Source organism: Oncorhynchus kisutch, linkage group LG26 (assembly GCF_002021735.2).
Source record: "Oncorhynchus kisutch isolate 150728-3 linkage group LG26, Okis_V2, whole genome shotgun sequence".
NCBI lineage: Eukaryota > Metazoa > Chordata > Actinopteri > Salmoniformes > Salmonidae > Oncorhynchus > Oncorhynchus kisutch.
The window spans coordinates 9,134,428-9,150,352 of NC_034199.2; the positions used below are offsets into that span (position 1 = coordinate 9,134,428).

General features: G+C 41.9%; 1 protein-coding gene across 3 annotated transcripts in view; it reads right to left on the bottom strand.

Moving 5' to 3' along the window:
• Positions 1-15,925, bottom strand: part of adarb1b (adenosine deaminase RNA specific B1b) — a 164,779-nt gene that overhangs the window by 103,231 nt on the left and 45,623 nt on the right. For all 3 annotated transcript variants that reach the window (XM_031805487.1, XM_031805485.1, XM_031805486.1), the window contains exon 2: positions 2,838-2,918. The gene's annotated coding sequence lies outside the window, so the exon portion shown is untranslated. The remainder of the gene's footprint in view (positions 1-2,837; positions 2,919-15,925) is intronic.

Here is a 15,925-nt window from a genome sequence, read left to right on the forward strand (position 1 = left end):
AAGAGAATAATTCTCATCTTGATAATAGCTAAACTTAAAGCCCTAATCAACCTAACAGGGTTTGGATTTCCACCAGGGGGAGAAAAATATGAATCTGGGCCCCCTACTAGTTGAGCATTCCAAAAATAGAAACTGGGTAGAGCCGGAATTGTTATCCTCTAAGACCGGAGAGAAAATATCAAAAATATTATTCTGTTTGTCTAAGCCGAGAGCACTGGATGACTACCATCATTCGGTATAACGCACCGTTTTATGATACGGCGCTCATAGTTGCGCCGGTCAAATGGACATTAGGGCTGACCCCATTTAGGGCTGACCCCAATTAGTCGACTGGTCGATTGTTTGGTCAATAGGCTGTTGGTCGACTGGGATCTCTTTAGTCGAGCAGTCGCAAATATATATTTTCTATGCGGCACAAGACACCTAACTGTCTGAGTCGCTCCTGTCTCAGTGGACTAATCCATTGCGGAGGACATCACTGGCACTAAGACATGTGTTACTAAAATGTAAATGGTTATATTATGTAAAAGAATATTGGTGCAACACTAATAAATATGATATTATTTTATAACAAATGCGTTTTTTTCCGAGATGGACAGCGGTCGCAGAGGCAGCAGCGGCGCGTAGAGACGAGGAAACAGCCTTAATTGTCTAAGAAAAGTAAGGAGAGAGGAAACCCCAACTAAATTAGGTCTTTAATCAATAGCCTAACTGTTAAATGTGCCTGGCTTTATAAATCATCCATATATATATATATATATATATATATATATATCTACAGAAATAAAACAGATCCTGTTTCTGTTGCCAGTTTAATAGCCTACTGATTCATTGAGCACCAAGCCTCACGCAACCTTAAAAATGTTGGCTAAAGCAATTTCACAAATTCCGTTTTTAATCTCCGCTATGCTGTAATAAAGGCTATTAAAAAGTGTTAGAACAGGTATTACTTGTGATTTATTTAGTGTTGTTCACATTGTTAAAAATGGGCAGAACATTTTTATTGTCATCTAAAAAGACAGCACCTGTTTGTCACACACAAAAATATCAATAAGATATTAAGAAGCAATATCCTTCTTATTGTCATTATTACAATTGTTATTATGATTGTCATTATAATAAAGTCATGTCATTATGGCTTCTTATAGTTGTAGCCTTGTATCACCACCATCGAGCTGAAGGCCTATAGTGCGCATCCTGTTTAGTCTTGAGACCATACTTGGGGCTATATTTCAATATAGGCCACTGATCAATCAATTATGTCATCACACAGCATACGAGTCATTCATGCTTTGAAATGCAACCACGCATTTTAGTTTTCAAATGAAATAACAAAGGGAGCTTTGGATAATTAGCCTGTGCAATAAATAAACTGCAATTCACGAATGAATGCAACTGTTGTGTTAGTCTTTGCTGTAATAATATATATATATATTTTTGGAGAACAGACTCTCTGGTACAGTTAGAATTGATTTAGTGTTGTTTATACTGTTCCAAATTGTTATAATAAAAATGAAAAAAGTAATCTAACGTTTGGCACAAAATATTCATGCAGCGCTTGCTCCTATACCCTCCTTGTTCTTGATCTCCAATAGTCAAATGTCTTACACCTTATCAGAATTTCCCTTTCCCTCCTGAGAAACCAGTAAACATTCCCCCGTTTTGAGTATCTTTTTCACGTCCTCCGCATCTATTTTGCTGTCACGTGTTACGGAGTTTGTTATAACCAATTTATTAGTGTGATTATAATAGGCTTGCATACATGTTTCACAAAGAGAGCAAGGGTTGAGGGAATGTTTTTCCTAAACAAATGAGGTATTTCGTTAACAGAACTTTTCAGTCAGAGATACAAGTAAGAAACTAAATGGCTGTAATTATGTTGCAGCTTCAGCACGGACAGCGCGATAAAGACCTGCTGTGCTGTGGTGCCTGTTCAGTGCAGCAGGGAGGAGAGAGAGACAATGCCAGTCACACAGGCACTCGCTGTCATTTTTTTTAACACAGCATGGCCATCGGGCTCCCTCTTGAGTAATTTGTGTGTCTTAATTATTTTATCAAACAGTGAGCTTAAAGCATCAGACAAGCTCAGTGCATATAGCTGATTTTATTCAAAACACATACATGCATCTATATATGGAAAAATAGATGTTTAAAAATTTCAGCCAATATTTTGTGGGGGGCAAGGACAGCCCTAATGGACCCCCTTCATTATTAAAGTATCAAGCATTGGTAACGCAACCCCTGTGTTGGCTATAGTGTTACCTTCACTAAGGCAGCCTTAGGAAAGCCTTTGTGTAACCTAACACAGGGATATGATATTCATATTGTCTGCCTTTTTACATATTAATGGGTTTAATTGTTGAAGGGGCTGGGTCCTGTTGCAGAGTGAAAGAGAGACGATTATGGGTCCTCTTGTTGCCGATGTCAAGCCATGTCACTCAAAGTCCCGGAAAGAGCCACTGCAGCCCGGGTCTTATACTGAGCAAACCCTAGCAGTTACAGTCACACATTATTTGAAGATTGATATAATCTGCAGATTCTCCAAGTGATCTGCAAGCTTAAAGTCATCTCTCTCAGGCACGAGCTGGGTCAGGGTCGACAATTTGAGCATTCAAAGAAATCAAAATCCCACAATGTCTGAAGTCAAACAGCCTTCACAGGGCAGCCTTGGAGCAGTCACAGCGACCTTCCCCAATAAACAGTCCAACTAGTCTGAATTGTTTGTGGAGTATTCAAGAATAGCTGTGTGCTAGAGTTCCATGCTAGAAAACTATAGAGAGCTTTTCACTTGGAGCTACATAAGGTTTGTGAAGTGAACTACACTCTGTTCACCTTACCGTGGCTCTGGGCGGTCAGCAGAGTGATGCAGATCTTGGATGAAGTTTCAAGGTCCTACGAACAGGTGTCAGAGCTCATGCCTGAAAGAGAGAAAATCAGTATGAGTATTATAATGACACTGTTCTTCCTGTAAAACAGAGATGTCAGTAAAGCTAGATAAAACAATACTGAGCCTTACAGGAAGTGTCTGAATTTCACAAACACCCATGCCAAGTGCAGAAGTATCCACTTGCCCAGATGCTCCCCCCCCCCCACTCCAGCAGTGTGAAAGGCAAGACCACCAACAACCAAAAGTTCAAGACACCACAAAATGATTGTCTGCCAAACATGTGTGGGGGTCCATATTCATAACGCCCAAGGAGACTGGAAAGTACCTGAAACAGGGGAGTGGTTGGAAACCAGGCAGGGACAAGATGGCTCCTTATGAGTAGGGCTACCTTAGCTATGAGTACATTGGATACTTGGCATCTGAACGAATCACAATCAAGCAGGGACTTGATCTAAAAGCAACCGGTGCCGTAAGGCAGTGCCAGGGCAGGTGGCGAGATGGGCATAGGAGACGAGCTTCAGCATGCCAACCGGAATGTTAGTCTGTTTATTACAGGAGTGAAACCCTTTGTATTTTCAAGTACTGCAGTATCACGCCATGGCTATGTGTGTCACCTGCAGGGACTGGGGAGGTTGTCAGGATCAAAATTAAATATGAAAGGAGCAAAGCCCAGGTAAAAAGTTAGAGGAACATCTATATCAATCTTCTGGATACCTAGCCCTGAGATAGAGTTTTATTCTTCAGTGAGACAATTACACAAATTGTAATACCAAAAGACACGCCAGAATGGCTTTCCAATAGGTGTTGAGTGTTCCAGAGGGGTCCAGTCTCAGTCCTGACTTTAAATCTGCTTACAAATCTGAGACAAGGTTTGAATATTGCTGCTCATCAATGATTCCCAACCAAATTGACTAAGCTTGAGCAATTTTGACAAAAACAATGGATACATGTTGCCCTAAGAGTTGTGCAGAGTTGGTAAGGGGTGGGGGTTACTTTTTCCTTCACTTTGAAAATGTGGAGCAAGTTGTGTAGATCTGGATGGGAGAAAAAAAAATACAATGTAAAATGTGACAACTGTGAAAGAGGTGTGTAGACTTTCACTAGGCACCGTATTCATGTAGACGATTCGGCTCAACGTACGCAATATGTCATGGGAGTGGATGTAACGGTGACACAAAGAGAACAACAGGAACATTACTTCAGTACAGTGTTCATAAAATGCTAAATGAACGCAAATACTGCTGCTTGCTAGCACTCGGTTATGTAGCAACGACGGGGACTGAGCTCAATCAAAAAATGAATCTACGAGCAAAATGATTCCCATTTAGCTGGAAGAAGAAAGAGAAGAGAAAAAAAGCACTGTGCCGCACTTAAGTGAGCTGCTCAGCCGACCAAATTGAGGCTAGGGTGGGATGAGTGGTGCAGTCCATATGACAGCTGCACGACGTGTCTGAAGCAGCCACTTTCCATCCACCGCGTCTTATCACGGCCAAAGTGTGTGTGGAGGAAATGGAGGAGGGCCTCGGCATTCCAGGCCCTCACCAAGGTGCTCTTCCTGCCTTACCGCACCGCCCCGTCTGCTTGTGGTGGACAAACCCGCGTCCTCGGTATGAGGGGAGTGATGCCGGCACAGCAGAAGATACTCCAGACAATGGAAACTTGATTTGATGCCACAGGGATCTTCATCGGGTCACTGTGCTCATAAGATCATGGCGAGCTTGAAAGTTTGGTCGATATCCTGTGGTTTGTCATGAGCCATTTTTGGGGGGTTAATAAGGTTGTGGCATTGGCATCATGGTAAATTGCAACAACCCGACACGGCATGGCATGACAGGTATCATGTCATTAGTGGTAATGTCATTCAAGACATATTATAACTCACTGCATGGTTATGGTAATCCGTTATGAGGTTTTAGGACATTGTTTTGATTTATGGCCCTGTGCAGCCCTGCCCCGGATGTCTTTGCTTCGTACCTCCATTCATAATAACAGAGGGAAAAGTGGAGGGAACGCTACAGAGGATGGCAAATACATAGGATGACATCACCCTGGCTTAAAAACACATTCTAGAAATAGAGCAGCATATCCTGTCATTCACCGAGACCAGGGAACTAGTGACGCTACAGTTAAATTAAGCAACTCCCCAGACGCATCCACCTCACACGTTATCATATCCACACAGACACGCACACGCACACACACACACGCTAGAACATATGCAAGAGAGGGACTGTGAGGTTAAATTAGGCATCGTATCCCACTGCTGATTGTGACAGAAATATCCACTCTCAAGCACTCACACAAAACACACTGCACACGCAATTCTACTCCCTATGGGGTATGATAATGCTCATCTGCATATTCATGTCGGCATTGTCACAAACATTTATAGGTAGGGCCCAGTGTACCTAGCTGTTTCCATAGACTTCCAGTCATTGAGCCAACAACTATCCATTTAAAAGTGCGTCCCGGGAAGAAATATATATTATTTTTGTATACATTTTTTGTGGGGTGGTTGCAGCAATTTAGCAGCGGTGGGGAAACACTGGGTAGGCCTATACAACCACACACACACACACACACTCCAACTCTCAATTACAGCATTCATCTTCTCAACATGTATCCAAGCTACTGTAATTGGCCACATTTATCCGAATACAAATTCATGAAACCAATCATTTTTGATGAATGGCCCAGTTCGACTTGATGCATAATAGCCATTAGAGAAAAGCCTGGGCAAGTCATAATCCATCCACTGGGACAAAGGCGAGAGGAAATTGAGAAATAACTGACACAATCCTCTTATTTTCTGACTCAATGCGGCAGAGAGCAGCTTTGTAATCACTTCATTTTTCACGTCTCTGCACCTTCTCGGGAAAACGTTGATGGCCGCTGAAGAGCCCGGTGCACAAAAAAAAGGGCCAGACAAAAGAGAAACAAGGGCTTGGCAGCCAGGCGGAAGCATCCATTACAATGGCTCGAGTTTCCAGTCTGTTTTTGTCAAAGGCGGGTGACAAAAGAGCGGGTTCGAGAGGGGAAGGGGGGGGGGCTTGTCGACCAGGGGGTCGTCTGTGGGTGATACCTATGACGGGGTGTTCCTGTCTAGTCAAGAGGGAGCTTGTCGATTGGATAAAGACATCCAATGAAGATATTACAGGGAGGGAGATGAATGAATGGGGAAACGCTATAGAGTGAGGTGCATTCTGACACCCAAGGTCAACGATGGCAAAAACACTTAGTGATAGTGAAGAATCTCCCACAGACTAGAGACGATTAAACTGTTCTGTAGCCTGGGTGACAATTTTCTTAACAAGGCAACAAATGTAGCGATGTTAAATATAGATCCAGACCGGTAACTAGGCTAGCTATCTTGTGACACGGGAGCTAAATTCCTCCTTGATGCAGCCAGAGGGAGAGACTGCTGCCAACATCTCAACTGACTGAAAGACAATCGTGTCCTTTATTTTTCGGCATCAGACCTGCCTAATTCTCACATTGTTTAGGTATTTAATAGACCAAATTACAAAGTCTGTTAAATCTTATTGCAATTTGTAGTCTGACATTTCAGATTTACATATGATCATTTTTCAACGTTTTTTTAGATGTAGTGAACTACTTTTTCAAAGTACAGTACATCCGGGAAAGTATTCAGACCCCTTCCCTTTTCCCACATTTTGTTACATTACAGCCTCATTTACCCTCATCAATCTACACACAATAACCCATAATGACAAAGCAAAAACAGGATCTTAGAATCTTTTGCAACTGTATTAAATATAAAAACACAGAAATACCTTATTTACATAAGTATTCAGACCATTTGCTATGAGACTCGAAATTGAGCTCAGGTGCATCCTGTTTCCACTGATCATCCTTGAGATGTTTCTACAACTTAATTGGAGTCCATCTGTGGTAAATTCAATTGATTAGATGTGATTTGGAAAGGCACACACCTGTCTACATTCGAAGTCGGAAGTTTACATACACTTAGGTTGGAGTCATTAAAATTAGTTTTTCAACCACTCCACAAATGTTTTGTTAACAACTATAGTTTTGGCAAGTCGGTAAGGACATCTACTTTGTGCATGACACAAGTACTTTTCCCAACAATTGTTTACAGACAGATTATTTCACTTGTAATTCACTGCATCACAATTCCACTGGGTCAGAAGTTTACATACACTAAGTTGACTGTGCCTGTAAACAGCTTGGGAAATTCCAGAAAATGATGTCATAGCTTTAGAAACTTCTGATAAGCTAATTGACATAATTTGAGTCAATTGGAGATGTACCTGTGGATGTATTTCAAGGCCTACCTTCAAAGTTGTCAACGCTGTCAAAGGTGCTTCAACAAAGTACTGAGTAAAGGGCCTGAATACTTATATAAATGTGATATTTCAGTTTTTTTTTTTAAATATACATTTGCAAAAGTTTCTACAAACTTGTTTTTGCTTTGTCACTATGGGGTATTGTGTGTAGATTAATGAGGGAAAATAACTATCTAATCAATTTTAGAATAAGGCTGTAACGTAAAAAAAATGTGGACAAACTCAAGGGGTCTGAATACTTTCCAAATGCACTATATCTGTAGTTACGTAAACTATATGGGTAGCTTTAATAAGCTTTAGCGTAGCTTAACTTCTTCCAGTGTGAAGTAATTGGTAGCTTGGTTGTCATAGACGTGTGTATAGGTGCCAGGGAAGTCAGGCGCAGGAGAATCGAACTTGGTAAAATTGAGTAGTTTAATAACTTAAAAACACAGCTCCAAAACCATGACAATGAACAAAACAAAGTGGGTACGAGGACCCGTAGCGCACCAATACAAACATGATAAATGAACAACAAACGACCTCTGACAAGGACATGAGGGGAAAGAGGGTTAAATACACAATAGGTAATGAATGGGATTGGAGCCAGGTGTGTAGGAAGACAAGACATAACCAAAGAAAAATGAAAAAATGGATCAATGATGGCTAGAAGACCGGTGACGTCGACCGCCGAGCACCGCCCGAACAAACATGGCATGGACTTCGGCATGGCATGGACTTCGGCAAAAGTCGGGACATTGGCAAACTATATTTTCAGAGTAGCTTCCTCAACACTGCAGCTAAGACAGGACACCTTGATTAAAATAAACATGTTTTAAAATCAAATTGTATTTGTCACATGCGCTGAATACAAGTGTAGACTTTACCGTGAAATGCTTACTTTACAAGCCCTTTCCCAATAATGCAGTTAAAAAGTAAGAAAATTTACAAATAGATAAAAAGAAAATAGTAACACAATAAAATAACAATAACGAGGCTCTATACAGGTTTTATACAAGGAGTACCGGTACAGAGTCAGTGTACTGGAGTACGAGGTAGTTGGGGGATTTTGGTTTTTGTTATTGTTAAATTAAGTGAATTTACACAGAATTACGGTAACGGAATAAGATCACGGGTCCCCGAGCTTTACTACACAGAAATGCATAATTATGGATATAAATGTCATTCTCTTCATGGTGATGTATCCTGAATAGGTACACAAAGGTAGAAGTATGCAATATCACACGTTGCATATATGGGTATTATTATACACACTGGCTCCGTCCCCAAACAAGACCACATTTGGTTGGTCTGGACCTGACCAAATCTGAACCAATCATAGACCAACGTGTAATCGTCTATGTTTTACAAGATTAGACATCACAGCACAGTAGAGTAGAGTTCAGTACAGTAAAGTATAGTTCAGTACATTATACTGTATTCGAGTGTGCTCTACTGTACTGATCTATACTCTACTTTTCTTTACTGTACTAATCTATAATCTACATTTCTTTACTGTACTCTACTGATCTATACTTTACTGTACTGATCTATACTCTCATTTTTTTTTTTTTTTTTACAGTACTCTACTGTGATTCACTGTACTGTATTGTGCTGTCCAAACTTGTGAAAGATACACGTCAATGATTGGTTCAGATTTGGTCCGCCAATCATGTACGTCCATGTTTGGGCCAAATCTAGGCTGAACCAGACCAAAAGTCAACGTCTGCAGATGCTGGTTACAGTAAATGGAAAGAGAGGGGACTCATTGGTATGTGTCGTCAGTAAGAGCCGGGAGAGGTGACATTAACTGGAGAGAGAGAGAGAGAAGAGAGGCAGAGAGACAGAAGGAGGGGTTGTCCGGACTGTTTTCACACTTTCTTTGACCACCAGATGACAGAAAGAAAACTGTAATGAGCTGAACATAACAGTATGCCAGTGGAAGGGACTAAAAGTAGAGAGACTGTAGCATGTGACCCAACTGTGGTTCGTGACTACTATGATTTCTCATTGTAGCCAATTCAATTGCCAATTCAATTCAATCACCGATTTGGTCACAGAATTACGAGTTAATCGCTTAATAATTCGTAAACAAAAATGTAAAGCAGCAAAAACACTAACTCATTTGTAGGTCTACCTTTACTCTTAGTTCTGTGAACTTTCATTATCAGAAATGAGAAAAAAACTTAGATATGTATGTTTTTGGTAAGAGAATCACAAGGCAATGTTTCTTAAACTTACAAAAGGAAAATACATTTATCCAAAGCTAAATATGTGTGGATATTAGTTGTCGATAATGAAGTTCAACATGATTGTGTTTCGATGTATTTCTAATACTGTAAGAGGTTTTCTGGGAGATGTTTTCGAAGATACACTTCCATCTGTTTGACCAGAAATCAAATCCTTTACTTCTGCCTTATTTTTAAGATGGGAAAATGGTTGAAAAATGAACACGTTGGGTCCTTTAATGGAAATGAAGATAACTAAAGCCTCCAAGTCCATCATGGGAAACCAAAGGGTGATAGCCAAAGACTGGAAGCAGCCAGTTTAGAGCGTAATCAGAAGTGTGACCATGGTCATCTCTCACAGGGAATTATCAGTTACTAGTTCTGTACATCCATTAATATCCTCTTATGTAATTAGCTGCTTCGATTGTAAAGTATGACATTTGCACATGTCCCAACTGCTTCGTTTGAGAAGTATGCCGTAACAAGGGGGTGTTCAAGCGCCAAGTGTAGTTGTTAGTGGAGCGGGAGACTGATCAGAATAGTTTCGACACGTACATGTAATTAACCCCCTTCCATGAGTCTGCCAAAACTTTAGGCCGGATTCCTGTTGCTCAGACAAAGCCTCTTAAAATTCTCTCTCGCTTTCTTGCGGTGATACGGTTAGCGCAAAGTACACCGGAAATGACCACTCAATTTGCCCATCCACCCGGCCTCAAAAGAATCCCATGTGCATTAGCCAAAACCAAAAGGTTGTTGATCTCCATGTGGCTCATCTCCTTGGGCCATGGGCCAGGAGGTACTGTAATAAGCAGACTCTCTGTAGCCTTGTCAAACAGACACAGTTAAGACATCACAGGTCTAATGAGAGTAGAGCCACAGTGTCAGCAGTGCCACAGACTACAGACTACAGTAACCTCTTGCACATGCCAAAGCCAAGAAGCCAGCACTGTTCATATGGGCAATATTTAAAAAAGAATAATAATACATTTTTTTAAAGGCTGTTTACAGCCCTGAAGAGCAACAAAAGTGCTGGAGAGACAACACTAGCAATTAGTTGCTTCAATTGCTGCAAAGAGAACTGGACAGCAACCAACCACAAAAATGTAACTGACCAATTTCAAACGCAGTTGGGAAGCACTATGCACTCAAAGTCAACTGTACATACCGCTAGACTGAAAAGCTAGCGCCAATGTTTACAACTGCAAATATCCTGAATGGGGCATATAAAGGCTGCCCACTGTCAATCTCACCCAATGAAAGTGCTCTGCCCCCCCCCCCCCCCAATCAGAGAGCTCCTATTGGCTTAGCAGTGGAAATGACTGACAGTGTGTGATAATCCCCACCCGCAGGGTTCTAAGGACACCCATCTCCAATCACTACCATCATTATCTCTCAAACAGACCCAACACAGTTCATTATTAATGACTAGCCAGGGCATACACAGGCCGGGTCCTCCCGCTCATTCAAAGAGGGCTGGGAAACAGGTGGGACGACCAAGGAGGAAAATGGCAAAGAAGAGCAAGAGCATAGTCATCACTAGAACACAACACTGGTTATGTCCCAATAAGAAAAAATTTAAATAAAAAAGGAAAGTTATCGACAAGACAAGGTTCAATTCCCTAAGGTATTCAGGAGATTAATACCCATTTGAATGCAGGAACGTGTAGGATGCAGGAAAATGCAGGAATGTCATTTCTAACACAATGAATATTTTTCAATTAGGCCTGTTATATTGGAATTTCAACCTGTATACATTTTGAATTCTAGTGGGAACCTATTAATGTGGGATGCAATTCTTGTGGGAGGCTTTCTTTAATCACGTTTCTCTCTGCCATGGTAGGATTTGCACTGTCAAGGACATTTTTTCAGCCTGCGCTTCAGCCTCAATCTCTCAGTACAATATGGGTGGATGAGACATACTTCTAAGAGAAGGCTGCTTCAAATCAATAACTTGCTAACTAGCAAGAGACCTGAATTCCCTGAGCCAAGAGAGCTACGTCGAGATCACTTTGAAGAAATGTGAATACAACTGGCTTAATTCTGGGGCTCAAACTCATTGGCTAGACGATGGTGATTGATGATCTACGATAATCATTTCATGCTTCAGTGGTTGAAGCTTCATGTGATGCTTGGTGTTTAATAGAGCGTCGCTGGTACTAAATCCTCTCTTGTGTGGTCTCCATTTTGGAACAGAACCGAGTCGCAGCCTCGTGGTCCTAAGCGGTGATGATGGAGGCCTCACACCTGCTAGATCACCAAGAGCCAATGACGGAGCAGAAGGAGAGAACAGAAACTCCAATCACAGGACTACATTGCCATTATCTGAGCACATACTGACACTAAGAGGACACGTGGGCATTTACCATGGGAGACAAAGTTGTATTTGTATATTTTATTCAAACTAAGTGGGATTTGTTATCTCAAAAAAGTATGGAGCATATTAAACCAGAACACTATGCCTTGTCAGGACACAGGAGGATTGCAAACAAAGGACATCTCATTTGCTTATTTTTGATTGGTGGGAATTATTAAAAACATCCAGGAGGGACAAGCAGATGGAGAGGTAATTAGCTGTGTGTGTGTGTGTGTGTGTGTGTGTGTACTGACTAGTAATTTCCCTCTAATTTCACCTTCTCTCCTCTCCGTCCTATTTCTATCTCCATCATAAATAACCTTGTCTGTCACCTCCCAGTCGCCCCTTTAAGAGTGGGTGGGGGGGAGGGGTTTCACTGCAACACCAAGCCCAACATAGGCCGGAACACGAGAGGAATGCATATTGCCAATCTGTAACATTCATTTTGCGTCACCAGAATTTAATAAAACCTTAACTCATATTGAAAAAGAGAGCCTCCGCATGATAACCTCGGAGACCAAAACAGACCACCAGAAAAACGAACAGTTCTGTGAGAGCCGGAATTCTTACTGGTTGGTAGGTGATCAAATACTTATGTCATGCAATAAAATGCAAATTAATTACTTTAAAATCATACAATGTGATTTTCTGGATTTTGTTTTAGATTCTGTCTCTCACAGTTGAAGTGTACCTATGATAAAAAATGACAGACCTCTACATGCTTTGTAAGTACGAAAACCTGCTAAATCAGCAGTGTATCAAATACTTGTTCTCCCCACTGTATATAAATGAAGATTAGCATTACAGTCAAATCAAAGACGCCGATACTGAGGATATTTAGTACAAAAAAATCATGAGTGATGATAACGATGAAAGGATAAAATGATACTGTTGTGTAATCCTTTAATCATTATCATTCACTGATTTGTGATAATGATGACAATAACCAAGATGCAACAGGCTGCGTGAGCTGATGACATTCAGAGGTTCTGTCTCGAAACTCAATTTTGAAAATCCACACTTCAGAGAACTGTCATTTCATCTCGCCCTCTCTCTCTCTCACTCACGCATGCACGCACAGAGGGAAATCCTTGGCGTGAGAATGCCATAAATCAACAATAAAGGCCTCTTCCTGGAGAGTTGTGTTTCATGTAAACTTTTTGGCAGAATCAGAAGGACTAACAAGCCCAGCCAGGTGCAACTCAGACTCAATCCCAATAACCCCCCCCCCCCCCTCCATTTTGCTCAACCCCATGAGCCCCAACAAAGCTTTGTCGGAGTGGTATTCCAATTGAGCGAAACGTAGTGCCTTTTCAGCCCTCTAGTTGGCCCTCCATACGAAGCGAATCGAGATGAAGACTTTCTATCGAGTGGTTCTCAAAAGTTGGACAGTTTGCTTCAGGGAAGATGGCTGACAAAAATAATAGGAGGGAGGTAAACGTAGGTAATTATAACTTCATAATGAATCGTGCAAAAGTTAAGAGGAATATGTTAGTTCATGTAGAGAAACCTTTATGCATATTTATTGTCAAAGTTCATTTATGAAGATAGCTAGTCAAAAAGCTTGTTAAATAGCTAACTAAACATTTAGCTTGCAATTATGGGATTTTGACATTATGAACTGTAATTTGTGTTGTTTAATGTTTTAGGGACTCCTGAGCAAATCAGTCTGTCATCTCATGAAACCCAATGGATTTATTCATCCGTTATTTTACCAGGTAAGTTGACTGAGAACACATTCTCATTTGCAGCAACGACATGGGGAATAGTTAGGGGAGAGGAGGGGGATGAATGAGCCAATTGTAAACTGGGGATTATTAGGTGACCATGATGGTTTGGGGACTCCTGAGAGGGTCTGTCATCTCGTGAAACCCAATGGGTTTATTTATCTGTTATTTTACCAGGTTGTAAACTGGGGATTATTAGGTGACCATGATGGTTTGAGGGCCAGATTGGGAATTTAGCCAGGACACCAGGGTTAACACCCCTACTCTTACGATAAGTGCCATGGGATCTTTAAAGACCTCAGAGAGTCAGGACACCCATTTAACATCCCATCCGAAAGACAGCACCCTACACAGGGCAGTGTCCCCAATCACTGCCCTGGGGAATTGGGATATTTGTTTAGACCAGAGGAAAGAGTGCCTCCTACTGGCCCTCCAACACCACTTCCAGCAGCATCTGGTCTCCCATCCAGGGACTGACCAGGACCAACCCTGTTTAGCTTCAGAAGAAAGCCAGCAGTGGTATGCAGGGTGGTATGCTGCTGGATGTAAAGGATCTAGCTAAAGCATTTACTTTGAATTATATATATTTTTTATTATAAGCTTGCCTTGCTGTTCATAATTTGTTTTAAAGTCAATCAGTTATATAATTAGGGGGTGCTTATCTAGCCCATTTTCACTGTACGAAGTGGGTAACTTGTACTGGTGTGAAATGGAAATACATTTTTTTTTGCATATCCCACTCCCTGGAACAATTAGGGTTTATTCCGTTGCAAGGGCTGAACGACAGATTTTACCTAGTCGGCTCCTAACCGCCGGGCTACCTGCCGACCCTGCAACAAAATAACAGTGGAGAAAAAAAAGAGAAGACAAGGTAACAGTAGAGTAGAACAAGTCAATGAGAGGGTGGCTCAGAAAAAAAGAGCAGAGAAGGTAACGGTAGAGTAGAACAAGTCAATGAGAGGGTGGCTCAGAAAAAAAGAGAAGACAAGGTAACGGTAGAGTAGAACAAGTCAATGGGAGGGTGGTTCAGAAAAAAAGAGGAGAGAAGGTAACAGCAGAGTAGAACAAGTCAATGAGAGGGTGGCTCAGAAAAAAAGAGGAGAGAGAAAGATATGTGATGGAGACGTGGGGAAATGGGAAAAGAGGCGAGGGAGAGAGAGAGATCAGTCGGAACACAGGTGGCCACTGCGGTGTATAACAGTGCTTGTGTAATTTATTCAACTTGTCCCACCAATCAGAACCTATTTCCTACCGGGGACGGAGGCTGCTGCAGCACAGCTCTAGTGGATGTGGCCAGGGGAGAGAGAGTCCTTGGCAACACAAGCAAATGAGAGAGAGATAGGGAAAAGAGAGCAGGAGAGAGAGAGAGAGAGAGAGAGAGAGAGAGAGAGAGAGAGAGAGAGAGAGCAATGGAGAGCAAGGATGAGAGATCCAAGAGACAGAGAAATATGACCCTCGCAGATGTAACGTCCCAAACTCCCCACACACACATAAAAACACCCACCCCGGGCTGTTCCTTCCTGTGTGTGTTTGTTTTCACGTGTGTGTGCCTGCATGCGTGTGGTGGGAGAGAAATTAACAGCAGAGCAGGGAGCATCAGAGGCAGAGGCTCCGTCTCAGAGAGTGTGTGTCCCCACTCAGGGAGAGACCATTCCCCAGCAGGGTGAGTGGGAACCAAGCATCATGACATCCAATCACACTCACTGACCTTCTATTCTCAGTGTCCCTCTGTGTGTACGTGTGCATTTTGAGTTGGGACTCAATGGTCCATAGATCTGTATAGGGTCCCAAACAACTCTAAAGCGTGCAGGCTTGCGGAACTGTTTCGGAGTGGATCCAAAGAAAGTAGACATTGGGTGTCTGTGTGTGGTCATTATGAGGCTGTGAGCATATCGCATGCGAGTGCTATTGTGTCCATTTTAGTTAGCGTGACTCTGCGTCTTTCTAGGACACCCTTTGTTATTGCTCCGTGCACTCGGCCGAGGCAGAACTTGCTTTAAAATAGACTTCACTTCATTTCGCTTCTGCTCAAGCCCTCCAAAACCAGTTCCACTCGTTTAACTCAGCCAAACCCATCAATCAAGTTGTCCATCAAATAGTGGAGAACTGTTTAAAAAGCCTCGTCTGCTCCTCTGGCCAGGAAAGCTATCTTCTCTTTTTTTGACGTCAATACGGCCGCATTGATCGCTATAAAAACGTGGAATTAAATATTGATCTACTACCCCTGTTTCGCAGCATTTTAACAATCCTCAAAATGCCCTTGTGGTCGCTTGTCTGTCTGTGGTAAAACGTGACCGCTCTAAAAGACTTTCAGGTGGCTGTGGAGGGGGCAGTCATGGTAGCTGTGCTTTGTGACTAGACACAGACCTCTTTAAAGACCTCTCTCTCTCACTGTTAACTCATCGTATAGTAAATACTATTTA